General features: G+C 36.5%; 1 long non-coding RNA gene across 2 annotated transcripts; it reads left to right on the top strand.

Moving 5' to 3' along the window:
* The first annotated feature begins 4305 nt into the window (after window positions 1-4305).
* On the top strand, window positions 4306-14416 carry LOC149102307 (uncharacterized). Of its 2 annotated transcripts, XR_016202463.1 has the most exons (4): window positions 4306-4440; window positions 7040-7196; window positions 7854-7929; window positions 8518-14416. It is a non-coding gene; the product is annotated as an uncharacterized LOC149102307 (long non-coding RNA). The 2 variants fall into 2 exon arrangements; XR_016202464.1 differs by lacking the exon at window positions 7040-7196.
* The last annotated feature ends 4915 nt before the right edge of the window (window positions 14417-19331 follow it).

Raw genomic sequence — 19331 nt, 5'->3', positions numbered from 1 at the left:
AATGAAAAACAATACCATGAGCGTTTTAAGGAATATTTACGAACTGATATCTACGGTTTTTTTCCTAATATTTTGATCGAAGTAATGTTAGGTCAAGCTTACAAACGTTGTATCCATAAATTTTAAATTATCATTTTTTTTAGTTATTCCTTTCTTTCTTGTATAATTTTTTTTATTTTTTATTTTTTCCGGCGTCCAGTTTCTTTTTCAAAAACAACATACTTAAAAGCAATAGGTCTGCAATGTGTACATTCAAAAAGCATGATGAGGGACGGACCATTATTATTTTTGTTTTGTTTTGTTTTTTTATTTGATGGGCAATAGCTTGTTCAAGAATTTTTTTAAAAGTCAAACATAGGACCTGGATTGTAGTAAGCACTTGCTCGATTTTTTTTTCCCACGGCTCCCCTTGCTAAGTGGCCTGAATTTATTTTTCGCGATACGCTGTGCTGAAAAATCGCTGTATATCTTGACGGTGCGAAAGAGTGTAAAGTTAAGAAACCGCCTGCACTAATGAAGTTAATTAGCGGGCTTAAACAAATGAACTTGAGCTTATCGTGCCGTTCTCGCAGAACAGACGCCTTCTGAAACATACACGTGTTTCCATAATTGAAAAACTGAACAAATCAGAAAACAAAAAGCGTTTTTCTAATGACTGAACATATAATAAAAGTGACATAACCAGGTCAGCCAAGTCATCATAGCGAAAAATACATCGACTGGTGCTAAACCCTCGAAAATGCACGCAAGAAAAAGCACTACCAGGTTTTTCGTTTTTGACTTACATGTAGTGGATAAACTGCATTTTCTCTGCGATGAATAGGCACAGTGCACAAATTAATTTTGTTGAATAAGTCAAGGACGGCATAGAGTCAAAGCAAACACTTACTATGAGACTCAGAAAACCGTGAGCACCAGAAATATTTATGGAATGTTAACGTTTAGCAAGGAAATAGCACGTAGGGCGTGAGAAAACTAAACCTCAAACAGCAATGGTAATTTGGTTTGTTGTTTTGAGGTTTGCTCGAGTGTCCTGAACTTTATCGCGACTGGTCAAGACACAATTGACCTGTCAGAATCAAATCTCTCATGTTCACGGGTTTTTGATTTGCACAGTAATTAAGAAAGTAATTATAAGTAAGTAAGTGACTAAGGAAATAGCTAAGAAAGTAAGTAAGCAACTAAGTTAATAAATAAGTACGTAAATAAGTAAGTAAGCAAGTAAGTAAACAACTAAGTTGATTAATAAGTAAATAAACTAGTAAGTAAATACGTAAGGAAGTAAACAACTAAGTGAATAAATAAGTAATTAAATACCGTATTTATTCGATTAAACGCAGCGGCGTTTAATAAATTTTTCGCGATTCGAGTTCGGCGTTTACCGATATTCGAGGGCGGCTTTTATTTAAAATCCAATTTATTTCTTGCAAACAATATTATGGTAACTGAACATTTGAATTTAAAAAGAAAACAGAAACATGTTTTAGTGCTTGTCTGAAAAGTCATTTTCTATATCGATCTCAACTTCAGAATTTCAGGCATGTTAATGCTACTGCAATATATAAAGTGAATAAAGTGGATAAAGTTCGCTCAGTTTCAATGCCACTGTCCTATTCATGATCCGAGTCCAAAAGCTCTAACGTCGGATATGCTTCTTCGACATCATAACTGGTACATTCAAAAGGATATGAGTCTGGTTCATTCAGAATTTCCAACAGCGATCGAAGCATTGATAGTCCACTGCTACAAGGCTGTCCTTCCTTGAGGCAGTGAATCATGTCGTCTGTCGACCCGTCCGTGGGATGGTTCAACGCGCAGCTTGAGAAAGATTTTTTGATGACCGGCTGTGGGTATTATTCTAATAAACGCCGCATCATGACGCGGCGTTTATTCGAAGGCGGCGTTTAATCGAATAAAAGTAAGTAAGTAAGCAAGTGATCGAGTAAACAACTAAGTAAATAAAATAAGTAACTAAGGGAGTAAGCAAGTGTGTAAACAACTAAGTAAATAAATAAGCAAGTAAATAAAATAAGTAAGTAAGTGAGTAAACAACTAAGTAAATAAATAAGAAAGAAAGTAAGTAAGTAAGCAAGAGAGTCAACAACTAAGTAATATAAATAAATAAGTAAGTAAAAAAGTAAGTAAGAAAGTACGTAAAATTTGTTTCAAAATTTGCTCTCCTTATTGCCATTTGCTTTCTTTATTTTAAAGACCGTCATCTTTCTGGGATGAGCGATGCATTAATCGGCCAATTTCGATAGGGGCCGGCTAAAACAAAAGGAATCACTTTGAAGCTGAGGCACCACTAATCAATTTCTTTTGTTTCTAGTCCTCTGAGCCTCGCTAGCATGTTAGACTAGACTGAATTTTGATTTACAGAAATTATCCCATTAAACGTTTTAAGTTTCTTAGAGACGAGTCTAGTGGTCCTAGTGTAGGCAGAGTTTTCGTCAATCTTTTACTCTTTTAGTATTAGACAGCACCACTGCTGGGTAACCGCACTTTGACTATTACCAAACACTTTTTAACGGTTTTAGATTGTCTTTTGTTGTCGTTTTTGCTCCAGCTGATCTATGTTTTTTGTCTTCGTAGTTACCAGGTTTTGTTTTAAACCTGTTCACAGGCCTTGTATTTTTCTTTACGACTCTAACATCGTCGAGGAATCGTGCAAAATAATTCTCTGTCACGGTGGATTGAGCTAGTGTAAATGCAAGAAGTAGGAGTGGAGGAGGGGGGGGGGGGGGGGCGGGCAGAAAGAAAATAATTTGTAATGCATTTCAACCATTTCGTGCCGCACTCGGCGATTGCCCTTCCTCTGCTGGTGCACTCGTTTTCCCGCTTTTGTTAGCTCCCTCGAAAAAAAGATGAAGGGAAAAAAGGTTGTGGACAGACTACTGTAACGATTTCTGATCACATTTGTATTCTCAAAATGATTTAGTCTTAATTAAACAACACGTTATCAAAATAAGTTTTACTGCGTGTTCATTTTAGACATCAGCTGCCCTTTTAAAGCCCAGAGAAATAATTTTCTCTTTCTTGCATGATCTCACATTTGTACACATTCAAAGGTTTTCCTGTAGGTCACGCCCTGTTACATAATTAATCCGGTCGACAGCGTACTTCTGTCGCACTAAGTTCGCCTCCATAGCATTGTTTTTCTTACCTAGCGAAAGACAGGAATGAAATCTCAGGACTGGGAGATACACGTGCAAAGACTTGAAGCGCGAAAAGGACCAAGAAATGGGAGGGGCCATTTTTCTGTTCCCCTCAAAAGAAATTTTCGTTCAACTCTTTCTCTTTCTCTTTTAAAGCGTCTTGTTGCCGCGAGTGTAGACAGAGGCGATAATCTCTTGAAATCTCTTGAATAAATGCACAACCTTGGAGGATTTGTCGATGGCTCTGTCCTGGGAAGGGGGTGGCCTTCTAGTATTCGCAATATTTCTGGAATATTCCTGATGTCAGAAATAACAGCAGGTCATAAATGGTTTCGTTATGAGACGTTTCGTCTGGTCGTCACCTCGTTGATTTAAATCAAATAGTACACACTGACCAGTGTGTGCAACCTTCCGAAATCACTGGAGGAATGAGGCAGTCCGGTCATGCCTGGTCTGGTTGTCTTGTTACGTTATGGATAATCCAAAGCGGGCGAAACGACTGCACTTCTTGCGGAATCAGTTGCTCTGTAGAAGCCCACTGCACAATCCCGTGAACGAAAAATACCGGTATTAGGGTATTAGCTAAAGTAAGACCTAAAGTCCATAAATTGCAAGTGAGTAAGAAGAAAACTTATTCTATCAGCGTAGGCCTAGACTGTTCACAGCCCTCCATTTCCTCGCATTTTCATACGAGCGTTGAATGTGCTGATAGAATCGCGAGAGAACTGGATGCCGGCGCAAAACGAGACTTGACTGGGTAGGGGGTGACTCGCTTCGCCAGCCTCCCCACCCCCACTCCCGCGTGCTTCGCGCTCGCTTCGCTCGCTTTTTCTTTCACGAGTGTTGAAAAATAGAGAGGCTGTGAACAGGTTAGCGTAGGCCAAAAAGATACCCGTACGGCTCGCGAGCAAAGTGTCAAGGATGCAAGGAACTTTTTCAGGAGCATATCACTACAGTTTTTCCCAAGTATGTTTGCGTACATGTAATCTCACCCTGCGAGCAGAGCCTCTGTTGTCTCTTTTTTACACGGAAAAAAGCATATGTGGTCTATATGTGCCGTAAGAAAAGGCTCTGCTTACAAGGTGGTACGTGTTGCCCATCTACTCTCATAACCTGGGACTAGCTACTTGACTTTGTAGTTCCCAGACCTCAATGAACACTCCTCTTCAAGATGGCGACCAAGGCGCTTGCCCCGTTTGAGAACAGATACTTTTGTTATCTACTGGAACAACTAACTAGTGCCGCCATAAGAGGTGCTGTCGCTAAATGAGAAGTTAGAAGCAAGGTGAGCACAAAATAATTTGTAAGTTTATCCTTATCCAGCCTTATCAAACAGTTTGCCGTTTAGAAAGTTCATGCCTACTACATGTAAGCTTACATATGCATGCATGTTACATGTCGGTGGCGGGTCTAGGGGAGGGGCCTGGGGGGCCTGGGCTCCCCCCTTATTTTGGGTGAAAAAAGAAGAAATGACTGAAGGATGAAAAGCCGGCAGGGCAAGTAAAACTAAACGGGGCCCTCCCCTTAGCTGAAAGTCTGGATCTGCCACTGCATGTAGACGTATTACTATTAAATTCAGGCCTGTAAATGACATGTAAGCTTATATAATAAGTTCATAAAGTATCTTCAGTATTGTTACGTTTGATACAATCCGTTTGTTACAGTCTGTAACAAGCGGAAGGAAAGCCTCCCTAAATATTAGCTTTCAGGTTTTGCCGCCATCGCAGAGTGGGTGGAAATGCAGACTGAGGGACCATTTGTACATTGTATATGTATATTTATTATCCAACTGCAGTGAATACCGTTCAAATAACAGTACAAATATACAGCAATATTGTACAGTTATTTGTACAGTAGAAAACCTGTTTGGCGTACAGGTCGGCTCACGCACACAAAACTGTCACACTCTCCCTCTTTTCATTGATAAATTTATTGACTACAGCAGTTGGATAATAAATCTCTCATTAGATGTTTTGGTGTGTAGTATTGCTTTATATTTTTGCTTGTTGTTTGTATTTTGACTTGCCCTACGTGCTCGTCAAAATATGGCACAACTCATTTACAAAAATATACAGCGATACTACAACCTTGTTCCCAGGGTCCTCTCCTACTCAGCCCCTGAGAGGACCCTGGGAACAAGGATGGCGATACCTACACACCAAAACATCTAATAAGACATATATATGTATACCTGTCAACTTTGCCCAAGTAAAATGTTTGTGATTTTCATATTCTCATCACCCGAATTTCAGACAAGAATCCAACGACTTCAGAACATTAACGAAGACGTTCCAATGACTTCTGAACACTCCTGAAGATTGCCGATGAATTTTGAACGTTACTGAATACAGCAGTGTGATGGGCCAAATCTTGTCATCACATACTAATTGCAGGGTCAAGAAGAGCCCGAAACCTATTTTGCACGGCATAACTTGATTTTGGAGCAAATTTGTTCTGCCAAAATTGATCGATAAATCCTCGTAAACTAACCAGAATCCATTTCCACTTGAACAAGAATATTTTAAAAGATGGCTGTGAAGTCGGCCAGTGTGCTAGATGTAGATCTTCAAAGCCAAAGTTTTGCATCATTGAAGTGTTAATGTACATTTAAAAGATTGAAAATTGAAAGAAACAGTTTTAAAGAATACTCAGTTCTCGCTAAGATGAAAACTTGTTTAGTTTGGCCCTGACTCGATTGTTACTCCATTTGGGTGGACTTCCACTAAGAATGTATGGAATGCAAAGAACGTGATTTTATCACGCGCATCACGTGTATTTGGACCTTGGATCATGTGAAACTCAAGCATAGCAGCACCGTCCAATCCAAATTGAGCGTGTCAACTTGGGACGTTTCCTGTTCAGTGTTCATGTCGCATTTGAAGTCCGCCTCGAGCGAGTTGTTATATGTTCTCGTCCTTGGAGTTGAGCAAGTTGTGATCTGTTCTCGTCGTGTGGAGTAGAGCGAGTTGTGATCTGTTCTCGTTCTTGGAGTCGAGCAAGTTGTGATCTGCTCTCATCCTTGGAGTTGTAAAATTAAGTATAGCGTGACAAAGTGCGACAAACAATTTTAGAATAAGCTTTGATGACATAATTACAGCTGGAAATATGATCTATGTGTAAGCCTTTGTGACAAAAAAAAAGCACAATTTCAGCGTTTTAGTAAAACTAAACAAAACAAAACGACAAAACTAGTGTATCATGGAATTTTATAGTGTAGTTAGTGTAGGTTACTGTTTCATAGGTTTAGTGAAATTGCTCTATGCAACACCTCCACGTACACTTTTGAGCACATAAATTGGCAAAAAGGAAAAAGGGATGCTGCTGAACATTATAGCTACCCTAATAGGCAAATATTTTAGCCCCGCGAAGTGGAACATTTTACTTCAGGCCCCAAGAACCATGTATAACACACCTATTAAAAATTAATCTCAATGCGCCAATGATTACAACTTAGAACAACCCTGATACATTTTTAGTAACCCAAAGCACTAAGCATCGTCCTCGCCCGCATTTCCTAACCTTTGGTTATTACTAGTATGTAGATTTAGCCAAGGCTAAAAGCAAAGCTCTGGGCCGGGTTGTTTAAAGCCAGATTAAGCTAACCCAGGTCAAGCGAGAATTTTGATTTGAGTTTTGTAACTTTGCAGTGAGATTTTCTGTTTTTATTGTTTGGCCTTCTGTTTTGAGTTTGAATAACCTCAAAAATACACAAAAGATAAGCAGTGAAAAACATCCTGTATACAAGAAAAAAATTATACTTTCAGTTGGTTAACTTTTAATCCTGGGTTAGCGTTAACCACCTTCCGAACAACCCTGCCATGATTGTTAAATCTGTTACATTGCAAGTGTTCCATTGTTAAGTTTATGTTTGCCACAAATTTCAGGATGGTCCATTTAGGCTAGTCCATGGGTAGTCCATTCAAGTAGTTCATGGACCAGGTCCATTGAGGTAGTCCATGGACTAGGGGTCAGCAAAATGTACCATTACATGGTCAGCATAAATATGGACAGTGGACTGCAGACTGTGGACTATGCACCTAGGTATAAAATGTGGACTAAGCATTATGGACTGGGTATAAAATGCGGACTGTGGACTATATGTGGCCTACTGACTGCAGTCCGTGTTTTTTACTGACCAGTTGTAACTAATTTTACAAAATACATGTGTAAATGAGAACAAACCCTCTTGTGCGTACATGCTTTGCGATCAATTCATTTGTTTTCGCCCCTGTTGAAGAGAGGCCAATTTCATGTCTACCCAACAGCTCAGGCACAAAATGCTGTCCCTAGAATTTTTGCTTTTTTAACATACCAAACCTACCAAACTCAAATGCACTCTTTAATCTATGATTACCACTAGTTTTCATTGTAGCAGAAATGCCTGGTCAGAGTGTCTGACCAGGCCAAGCTTTTACCTGTCAAAACCTCAAATTTATTGGACAATTGTCCGTTGACCTACTGTTATTTGCAGGCTTGACAGTGATATGTTCTTGATAAGCATTAATTTTGTTTTAATAATTGCCAAAGGTACATTACTTTCAAAAATTTTGGATGTTTAATTTTCGGACCCTTTGCTAGTCTAAGAACATAGCTTAGTTAAATTTTCGCCTACCAACCTTGAGTCAGACTAGAAAATTTATGGAATTGATCTGTATCACATGTATGTTCTCATAAAAGAAACAAAAATTTTCCTTTCAGGTGATAAAAAGAACAAGCAAATCCTAATTCAAGTTCTTGCTTCATCATGCGTGTGATGGCGCTGTCCAAGAAAAAAGTATGTACTTTATACTGTACTGTACATATTTTAGATGCTTAAAATTTCAGGCACATACAAATAGCAGACGGTTATATTTCTGGACATTTTTTTGTCTGAAATTAACGTTGTCCGAAAATTTTTGCAAGTATTGTATATGCAAACTATTTAAATTTTATGTTGTCATAATGGGGAGAGTAATGAGCAGAGAAGAGTCTTCATTTCATTGAGATGTCCATAAGTTCAGAGGATTTTAAGTTGCTTGTTTCAAGCTTATTTATTCCTGGGTCAATATAGTCCTTGGAATGAATCAGAGTTTCTTGCCTCTGGCTTCAGAGTTAATGTCTGGTTCAGAATCACATATCCCAACAAGGAACATCATTATTTGTCTCAATGCTAACATTCTTCTGCAAAAACACTGATTGATTGCACAAGGAATTAGTTTGTATTGGTGGGATATAAATGTTTGGGTAATCCTTTAGGAGGTAGTGAAATTCTTAAGACTCTGATGCAAAATTTTAAGAGAAAAGAATTATTTGTACATTGTTTATAGCAAGTTTAGCAAAATTCATGTACAAAATACTTACTAGTTACATATTGGATTTGCAGGCAAGTTGTTAGAGACATAGATCACAGGATCAAGGACCGGGGACCCAGGACCGGGAAACCAGGACAGAGGACCCAGGACAGAAGACCTTGGACAGAGGACCCAGGACAGAGGACCCAGGACAGTGGACCCAGGACAGAGGACCCAGGACAGAGGACCCAGGACAGTGGACCCAGGACAGAGGACCCACGACAGAGGACCCAGGACAGTGGACCCAGGACAGAGGACCTGGGACAGAGGACTCAGGACAGATTACCCAAGACAGACAACCCAAGACTCAGAACAGAGGATCAAGGAGCAAGGATAGGACTGAGGACTGACAACTGGGGATCAAGGATTAAAGCAAGCCTTGAATGAAGAGTTTTCATAAGTTGAATTATAGATATATTAAGGTATGTAAGATATTACTGGTAGCAGAGATGGCATAGTGCACCTTGCCCCGAAGGTTTTTCTCCGGGTACTCTGGTTTCCCTCACTCTTGAGAAACCAATATTTCCAAATTCCAATTAGCAAAATTGGTGACACATTGCTGTGGGCCAACTGAGATGAAAAATTCTTTGATTACTCTAAGTAAACATTTGTAATACCAGTTTATTACTCTCTGTTCATTTCCTAGTTACATGTGCACATGTGGTTTTACAGTCTCCTTTGCAGCTTTTATTTTAGTTAATGAGCAAATTGAGAAGAAGCTTTTAATTATTTATTTTCTGTCTTTTTCAATTATCTCTTTTTTAAACATAGGTAAAGGGAAATTCAATCAATCAATCAAGCAAGCAATCAATCAATCAATCAATCAATCAATCAATCAATCAATCAACCAATCAACCAATCATTTAATCAATTAAAAAATCACTCAATAACTCAATAAATAGTTAAGATAAAAAGCCCAGGATATGCAGCTAACTAAAATAGCAATTACCAACCTTTAAATTTATATCTACTTGCAATTTGAAGATCTTAAACATTGTATTCCAGTACCACTGTGATGCACATGTGACTAGTACCCATGTAAACAGAGTGTTGAACTGACCAGTGTGTTGTGTGGTTGTCGTTCATTTGCAAATAAGTGGCTTGCTTGATACATTTTCCATACAATTCATTATATCAGAGCCGGAATTATGCGAATAGCAATCGTCACTAAAAATTAACTGAAATTCAATTATGGTAAAATCTGTTTCTGTGAATGAAAAGTTTGATAATTGTTGTTGTATTTTCATGCATAAAGACATGAAATGAAAAAGAGCCGATGTTTTGTTCAAAATTGCCTTAAAAAGTAAATTTTTGCAATTGTTATTGTCAAATTCAGAAACGGACAATGAAATTTCAAAAAGCCATGCAGAAAAAGAAACCAAAATATATTTCAATTACCGGTAGAACTAATTTATGAAATGCTCTTTATCCAAGAAAAGAAACCTAAACTGAACACTCAGTCTTACTCAATCAAAGCAAAACTATTTAGTTCTTAATTAACACCCTCTACATTTTACATTGTGGTGTTTTTAATCACATGCAACAAGACTTTCAGAATAATGAACTCATAAGAATCTGACTTTTATTTTTACGAATTTGAAAATGATGAATAAGTCATGAAAAGGTCATTCAAAGTTATTATTGCTATTTTTTATTCTTAATTGTTTCTCCAAAGCCTCTGTTACTAGAAAATACAGTCAAAACTTATGTACCATTTCATTTATTTTTTATTCGTGTACAGACATTTTGAGTGCTCATTAAAAATTCTCATTTAATTCTAGGATGCTCTTAAATGCAAAGCTAAAAATATTCCTATTGAGTTTTAACCACAATTTATTTCAGTTCCTGAAAAGAAATTGAAGTTACACTTTTTTGATATATGTACAGGCATTTAGGTGTACCACTAAAGAAGTCAGACAGCAGGATATAATCATTACAGTAAATTTGATTTTACAGAAGCCACTTATTTGCTCATGAAAACCTAGTTTCTCCTTCTCACAAGATTCCTATGGAGCAGCTTTATGGTGAAATCTGTTCACTTCCATTAGTTTTCCTCGGAAATCTTAAATTGAGTTTGGAGTTGAAAAACAATATCTTTTGCCAACATCAACGTAAGAAACCATTTAAGGTTCTCTTCATTTTTATGTCCGATTTTGAAAAAAATATACATGTATGTTGTACTTAAAATATCGTTGCCAGAATGTTAATCTATTTGCTTTTCTTGAGAAAAATATTTCCTGTATTTACTTTCAAAAATGAAATACAATGTACATTTTTTAATCCAAATAAACTTGTTTTGGGAAAGAAGTTGCTCAATAGGAAACTTGTATTCAAGAAAATGTTTTACTTTTTTTTTGTTTCAACGTGCATCATGCTCTAAAATCATTAGCTAATTGATTTCTCACTGATCACAATTATTTTCTTTGGGTGAGCAACATTTTCATTTTTGACACTGAGTTTTTTTTTTGTTCAGATCAATAGCATGATGGTGCTTGAAACTATAGTATTGTTTTTTTATCACCTTTGAACAAAGGAAGCTTCCTAAAACTACCTTTTTGTGGTAATGCAAGTAAATTTGATTGGCTGATTAAGAAATTATTAATTGAATGCAATATCAATCTACTGCTTTTCACAAATTTATTCAATTAGGCAAGTGTTATACAAAATTGTTATTTATTACTCGATCAGTATTACAAAAATTTCTGAGCTACGTTTTTCCAAAATAAGTATACAAGTATACTCAGTTGTAGGATTAAGAAATTATGAAATCAATGCAATACCAATCTGCAGGATTTCACAAATTTATATAACTAACATGCATTTATTGTTATACAAAATTGTTATTTCTTACTCGATCAGTTGTTAGAAAACGAATTTTTTTTTCTAAAATAATTTATTTGCCTCCTTTGTTTAAAGGTGCCACAGCAAGCTCATTAGCACAGAAGTAAACAATTCCTAATTAACTCAACTAAGAAAACACTACAAATTTTGCTGTCATAAGGTCTTCACATTAGCATCAAGTTGACACTAACGTGTTAAAGGTAGGCCAAACGTGGGGATAGTCAAAAGAACAGGGGTGTAGAACAGACCCTTCAGATCTAGTGGGCGTTCCTAGTCAGCCATAATATGGGCATCATAGTACATGTAAAACAGAGAGAAAATTAACCCTTATGGTTATTTTCGTTAGGGTTTCGATGCAGTAGTTTTCAGTAGTTCAGAACCACTTAGGGAATCGGGCTTTTTAATCCTGCTTTTCTCCAAAGTGTCAACTAAGGCAGATTGAGTATGTCAAAGTGTTATTACTACTTAAGCATCAATTCAGTAGCAGAACTAGTTAGGGTATAAGTTTTTTTAAGTCAAGTGAATGGTTTTTTTACTGTGCTAATGAGCTTGTTCTTTTCTTTGTGGATTTGATATTTCCCACTGAGCTTAGTATATTTTAGATTATTTTCAGGAACTGAGATGGCCCATACACCTGCACACAACACAAATGGTCATATTGAAATCTAGCCGATCGATGTCGCTGCAGGGTTGTGGAAACTCTTGCTCTGAGGACGGTGTTTCTGACGTTCCTCTGCAATATTCCAACTGAGAAATCCTGGTGAGTTTATCTGTTCCGCTCATTTTTGATGGAGGCACTTGGACACTTTGATGGTGTGGTCGTTTGCTCTCAAGTGGAGAAGGCATCATGGGGGAAGGTGAGGGTTTGCTTTTCATGTCTTTTTGGCTTTACTTGAGTACGTCAGAAAACCACACCTTTATTCCAATTGGCTTGAAAGATGTTTGTCTTTAATCAGTGTTTCTAGAATTTTTCTGTTGTCGAGGACGTAAAACAGTAGTGCTTTAGTGCAGGTCATGGGTAGTACATTTCCAGGATGTTGGGGTTAGTTTTTAACAATGAAGGTCACTGATCTGGCTTGACTGTAATTTCACAAGCGACACTAGATTGAGCTGATAGTCATCTGGGATTCTTCTGAAAGAGCTGATTCTCGTTTAGGGCTTTTCTTAATTAAAAATAATAATTTTCTTTTCGTTTAATAACAATAAATTAGTCACAATTATCTTAAGAACAGAATTTATTAACACTATCAGTCCACGGTTCAAAGAAAAATTGGGAACATTAACCCGCTTAAAATATAAATTAAAATTATCTGGAATTAACAGCTTTGGCTTTTTTCTGATTAACTCCAGGAATTAGTTAACCTAAAAGAACTCATAAGCAGTCTCCTGCGCTGGTGTTACTTGAGTTGTCACGCAACACTTCTTCCCGGGGTGTTGCGTAATGATACAAATAACGCCTATTAAGGAGGCTTCTTTTTGGGAAACTTTTATCTTAGCTACTAAACATATAGTTACATTTTCCGGGATCAAATTTCAAAGCATAGGCCAATTGTTCATTTTGACTTCCAAAACGTTTAACTGACCTCGTAAACGTTTTTTGTAACCAAACATATCCTAGTTCGATATAAATTTTGTACTTCTAGGGTTTATCTTGCCTTCTTTAACGTACTTAATCTTGAATTTGGTAGTTAATATATATTTTTTTCACTAAGCTTTGGCTAATTGCTCATTTTGATTTCCAAAACCTGAGATTTCAGTTACCGCAAAAACCTTTTTTTTTTTGACTAAGTACATAACTGTAAGCCAATTATCAATATTGCATTCCGAAACTATAAATTCAACTTTTAAAATCAAGCATATATTTGGTTATTTTTTTACTTTTGTAGGCCAATTGTTCATCTTTACGTCTTCAAAAAACTAAACCTAGGAATGTTTCTCATCGTTTTTCTAATACTTGCTCAGCTTCGTTGTTATCCTCGGGGATGCAGCGGCAGTTAATCGTGACTAGACGAAGTAAACCGAGCGGTAAATTCTTTCGTCGGGTCGATTTTACCGCTCGGTTTACGTCGACTCTTCCAACTAACTGCCGTAAGTTTCCGAGGATCTTTCGTTGTTTAATGTTATTCATAGCCAAGATTAACAATAACAAAAGCGCGAATAAATTTCAAAATTCCACCGATGTTAACTGTGAATATTTAATAAGATTTACTATCAATATTTAAACTACGATTCTTTCGAAAAATATTTGGTTTTTTTACAAATTAGATTCGATCGATTTTAAATAACTGAAATTAAATATCAAAACAAAGTTAACGCAATTCTAGATGATATGAACGGACGAAAATTGCCCGTTTGCTTTCACATTAGTCTATTTATTTACTTCAACAAAATACGCTTAAACCTGGAACAAATTACTAGTCTTTCATCGCCTTAACTTTGATCTTATTTAAACATAAGCGAAAATTCCTAAACTTGTATCAGCTTGGACGGAAGAGTTTCAAGTGACTTGTGTTCTTTTGGTGAAGTTTGCGGGAGGACAGTCGGCAGGAGGTTTGGTCGGCAAGTCAGATCAATGATTTTTTGCGTTGGATTCTTTTCTTGGCATCCATGGAAATGACTAAACGTGACTTGTACTTTAGCGCTCCTGTTTTCCTTGTCCCTCCAACGGAAATTTCTAGATACAGTGTTTGGAACACGCATCTTAAATTCTACTATTTTGGCATTAATCTTTTCGCGCATTACTTACGGCTCTCAAAGCTAATAAAAATTCCAATTCAAATGGTGTGGTGTAATGACGTGGTTGAGTGAAACCGAGAAGGCATGGGGAGCAAACTCTCACCTCCCTCATTATGCCATCTCCACTTGAGAGCAAGCGGCCATATCATTAAAGTGGTCAAGTGTCGTCATCAAAGATGGCGGAGCAGATAAACAAACCAGGATTTTAAAGTTGGAATATTAATGAGGAACAGAAGAAACACTTCAACTCAGAGCTAAGTGAAAACAACCCGACAAGCAGGGACAAGATCGGCTAGATTTTTTTTATTTTTTTTTTTAACATAATAAAAACGCAAATAAAGAGACAAAGAGACAGTTCTGTGTGTTCTCGTTTTACCAGCAGTCCATCATAACTAACCAGGTAAACACTTGTGTCCATGACTAAGTCCTGATATACAGTGTAATCTGTCACGCAACTTGTCCCGCAATCTTCTCGCAAACGGCGTGACAAGTTAATGAAACATCGAGCCGTGTAACACAACGCGCAACGGACAAAACGTTCGCAAAATAAGTCGCTTCAACGGTTACAGAAAGTAGAACTAAGTTCCAACTTTCTCCAACCGCTGTAGCAACTGTTTCGCATAAATTCTGTCCGTTACACGACCCAATGTTTCATACAACGCACTTGTCACGCCGCCATCGAAGACATTACGAGATTAGTTGCGTAAGAGATTACAATGAATAAAAGGACCACAAACCAAGTTCTGCTTTTAAGAAAACAACTACTTAAAAAAATGTCTGCCATAAAACTCTCATTGTACTTCTATCGCGTTTTCACTGTAGTATTTGAGAGTTGCAAACTGTACTTAGTTGCTCAAGAAGTCGATTTTAAAATAAGTTGGCCCTTCGGTATTCACACTTAGTGTAACTGTCAAAGAACGTCTTTACCTAAGCGTGACGCGAGTCTTTGCATGTCACGCTATAATTCGGTTACAGATATCTAGACCGCAATTCACAGGCGTAAAAATGCGTAACATCATCGAATTTGCGAGATATGAACCTGTAACTCACTGTAGCTCCTTGAAAATAAACAACAAACCCTGCGATAAAATTTCAGCATGTAAAAGAAAATGCAAACGCGGAACGCGACAATGACTTTTTTGCCCGATATTGACGTCAAAAGCGTTGGTCCCGAAAAATAAAATAATCCGGAAAAGCCATTTTCCAAACTGAGCAACTAAGCACATTTTGTGCCTCACAAATACAGCAATGAAATGAGGTATTAAACACGAAGACGCACTATAAACGGGATTACAAAAACAACGACTGGATAATTTAATGCAAATTTAAATTGTGATAGTAAATTTCCAAATAATTTTAAAAATTTTGCAATATTTCAAGACAATTAATTTTGTAAAATATGAATTAAAGATTAAAATAGTATCCAACTTTGGCGACGGCTACATTCTCAAGGCAATAAAATGCATGCATGTTTTTAACTTTCCTTTTAATTGTAAATTTTCAAATAATTTTAAGAATTTTCAAGTATTTCAAGAACATTGTTTTAAGTTGAATTACAAATTAAATTGTATCCAAGTTTAGAGACAGCTAAATCCTCAAGAAAATTAAGTGCCTTTTAAAATTTTTTTCTCTGTGAGTGTAAATTTATAATAAATAATTTTGCAATATTTCAAGAGAATCTGTAAATATGACTTAGCAAGAGATTATATTGTATCGAAATGTAAAGACAGCTATATCCTCAAGTAGTGCGTCTTTGTGGTTCTGAGAGCTTTATAACATACATTGCATTTCAGCAGCGATCTCCTCATATCACTAACTTTACAATGGCCCATACTGTTTTGTCAAGAGACTTCACTTAAAACACAAACCAAATGGGGTGTAATTATTTTCATGATTATTTTCATTGCCTAATTTCAAAGGGATTAATAAATAGAACAGCTGATTGACATTTATTTTGTACTTATCACTTCAGCAAAAGTTCAGACAAAGTTATGAGAGTTAATTTTCAATTAAGAAATTGAAAACATGTACCGTGTTTCCATCGAGTTATAGAAACACGAGTGGAAGTTTGGGAGAACAAGAAATGCTGTGGGAACACGAGCCGCAGGCGAGTGTTTCCACAGCTTTTTCGAGTTCTCCCAAACTTTTACGAGTGTTTCTATAACTCGATAGAAACATGAAGAACATGTTTTCTGTTTCTTTTAGAAAACACCGCGATGAAAAAAAGGAAAACAACTTGTCAACTTTGATTATCAAAATGTAAATTCTTTTTGCTCGCGCCATCATTACGTCGACCGCTTGTGCTAGTTCTGTGTTTACATCGAGTTATAGAAACACGATTTTTAACCAATCAGCGCGCGTATTTTCTCAGTACCGTTTTCTAAAAAGAAATAAAATATCTGAATCACAAAGTGAAATCCCAATTTTGATTTCTAAATTCATTAATAATGCACTGTAATAAATCTACATAGTCAAAGTAATGAGAGTTTGGCAGAAATCAAAATTAAATCTTTTTGAAAACTCGTAACGTTTTCAACTCCACAAAAAATGCCAGTGATAAAAACACTGAATAGCAAAATGGAATCACCATTTTCATTTTCTACTGATCAATAATTCGTTTTGATAAAGCCGTATTGTCAAAGTATTTGGAATTCAGCAGAAATCGAAACTAACCTCTTTGATTGAGTGGATACACAATTGACATTTTGGAACTTGAAAACACTCGTCCCCCTGCCCTGTAGAACTTTTGAATAGCAAAGTGCAGTTACTACTATTTTTGTTTTACTTCATCAACATTTCATTTTAACATTTGCACAGATTGTACAAACCAAAATAGTCCAAACTTTTTCATTGCCAGTCGTCATATTTTCCAAGTACTTAGCAGATTTGGGTAGCTTGCAAAATGTATTGTTTTCAAACTCATGCTGAAGGGATAAGTGTTAATAAATAACTGAATGGTGAAGTCATATCTGTACCAATGGGCCACTGTACAGTAACTACAAATACCACAGACATGCATAACCAAACAGAGGTCAAATGAAAACTAACAGACATCGCAACCAACAACATGCATTCTACATAAATTTGTTGAAAGTGGATAACACCTCAGAGAAGAATGTGAATAATAATGTCAATAAACATAAACAAAGAATTCTTCAAAATAAATTACAGGCAAGCCATAGAATTTGTAAAACAGCTTTTCAGAGAGTAATAATATTAGTTACCCAATAACTCTATTCTCATTGTCAACTGTAACAACCACTGCTAAAACCAATCAGCCCTTAACATATTTTGATAACGAATCTTCAATTTAGCAGTTACTCAATTATCAATTTGCCAAATTATATTCACTTTCTTAGCAATTAATTTATCAAGACACTGTGGCCACAACAGCAGCGTTTTTGTTCAGCATGTCAATAAAAATTCATTGGACTACAAAATGAAGTCTCTCGTTGTTTCTTGTTTTAAAATGGTTTAAGGCGATGGTCACTCCAAAAGCTGTAAATAAACATATATCTTTTGTCAACGCTAATAAAAACCTCGCACTAAGTTTAGCCATTTACAGAAGTTTCAGCCTCTAAAGTGCAGGTTTTCCTTATGAAATTTGTCTTCAAGGAAGCCCAAAATTTGACATAAAGGCTGCCATTTTGAACAGCACTCAGCAGCCAGGCTGCACCTCTGTTGCATCATTCCATCCAAGAGATTTTGTCCAAATGGCTTCTGACAAGCATTTTAACTACCACTCTGGGTTATGGCTGCTCTTGAGCCATATTATTTTGAGGCAAACAGACTTGGAAAAGACTTCCAAAAGTGTTAAAAACTATGCTCTATCTCAGCAATATCAAACGTAAGATTCCACAATTCTTCTAGCTCATTCCTTTAGTAATCCGTCCTTCTACTCCCATGTTTTTGATGTTCACTCAAACGAGATGGAGGTTAACTCGATAACCTCGGGGTTCTATTAGCCTCCATGCACAAACTAAAGACCATTGTCACCTTTAATTGTTATGTATGACTATTGTATCTTTTTTCTTCGTTTATACTAATATTGTAATTTCAAAACATTAACTGTAAGTGCAAAATAATGTGAAGTTGAAGTTAAAGTTCAGAAATGATAGCATTAAAGATAGTGGATAATCACTTGGAAAAAATACATTAGAATGCAAGTCAGTTGCAAACAAAGACAATAAAAGTAAGCTTCTTGGAGTGACCTTTTTTAAGTTGAAAAAAATCCCTTGACTTCTGATGCCGAGTTTCATTTTTCACTAGCTAGAAAGGAAATTTTTGGAAGAAAATTATCTTTACAATTGGACTGCAGAAATATTTTAAAATATACATGTACATGTAGAACAAGAACGAATGAAATGATCAGGCATCTACATTCAGAAGTGTTCAGACACACTCTCCTGGAAAATTACTTTATTTCTTCAGTTGGCCCCTTCCCTCTGTAAAGAGTCCAACCTGCCCATTTGTTTTAACTTGTTTTTCAGGGGAAGGGGGAGGGGGGGTGTTAAATGATGAATTTCAGTCAGAATTTCCTTTCAACTCCTTCTATCCAGTATCCCTTATAATTAGCCCCAATCTCTTTCTTTTGCCTGTTTTGATCCATATGATGGGTGATCATATTACAGTGTAGCAGTGAAACAGCAGCTCAGCACTCTTTCAGCCATAAATTTGTAAGCCCTTCCAGTTGAGGTAAAAAAGGACAGAATTTCCTGTTGGTGTCAATGATAAATTTATGCAGATTATCTGACTGTTTCGTACAATCCTAGAACTTTGAATTGGAAGTATGGATTATATCGAGTCTCCATTCTAATAAGGAAGTCTTTCCAAATCTCCTTTTCAACATATAAATTGCAGTTTTGATATTTGTTATTACTGTTAAGCCCCTCTTCCAAAGAGCTTCCCCTTCTTACATACATGTATGGGCAAAAATCAGCAAGTCCAACAGGGGTTTCAAGGAGGAAATACAGTAAAAACATAAAATATAACCAAATGAAATGTTATCCACTTTAAAACTAATTTACTTTTGGAGCCAATGAAAGTATTTTAAATTATTTGCATGTCTGTGGTATTTCAAAATTAAAAGCAAAACTTGGTTTACATCAAGGAATGCAATGATCAACTCAAAACTAATCCTTAACCTGGGGAGCCCTGGGAAATAATAGTGAATCATGAAAGGGTTGAGGAGTTGGGGGAGGGGGGTGGATTGAGGAAGTCATTACAGTATGTCCCATTCTGATGTGCCCAAAGGAACAACTGTCAAGTT

The sequence above is a fragment of the Orbicella faveolata genome, unplaced genomic scaffold (assembly GCF_042242905.1).
Source record: "Orbicella faveolata isolate gen_17 unplaced genomic scaffold, um_ofav_v1 contig_36, whole genome shotgun sequence".
NCBI lineage: Eukaryota > Metazoa > Cnidaria > Anthozoa > Scleractinia > Merulinidae > Orbicella > Orbicella faveolata.
This window is presented reverse-complemented; position numbering and strand designations above follow the sequence as displayed.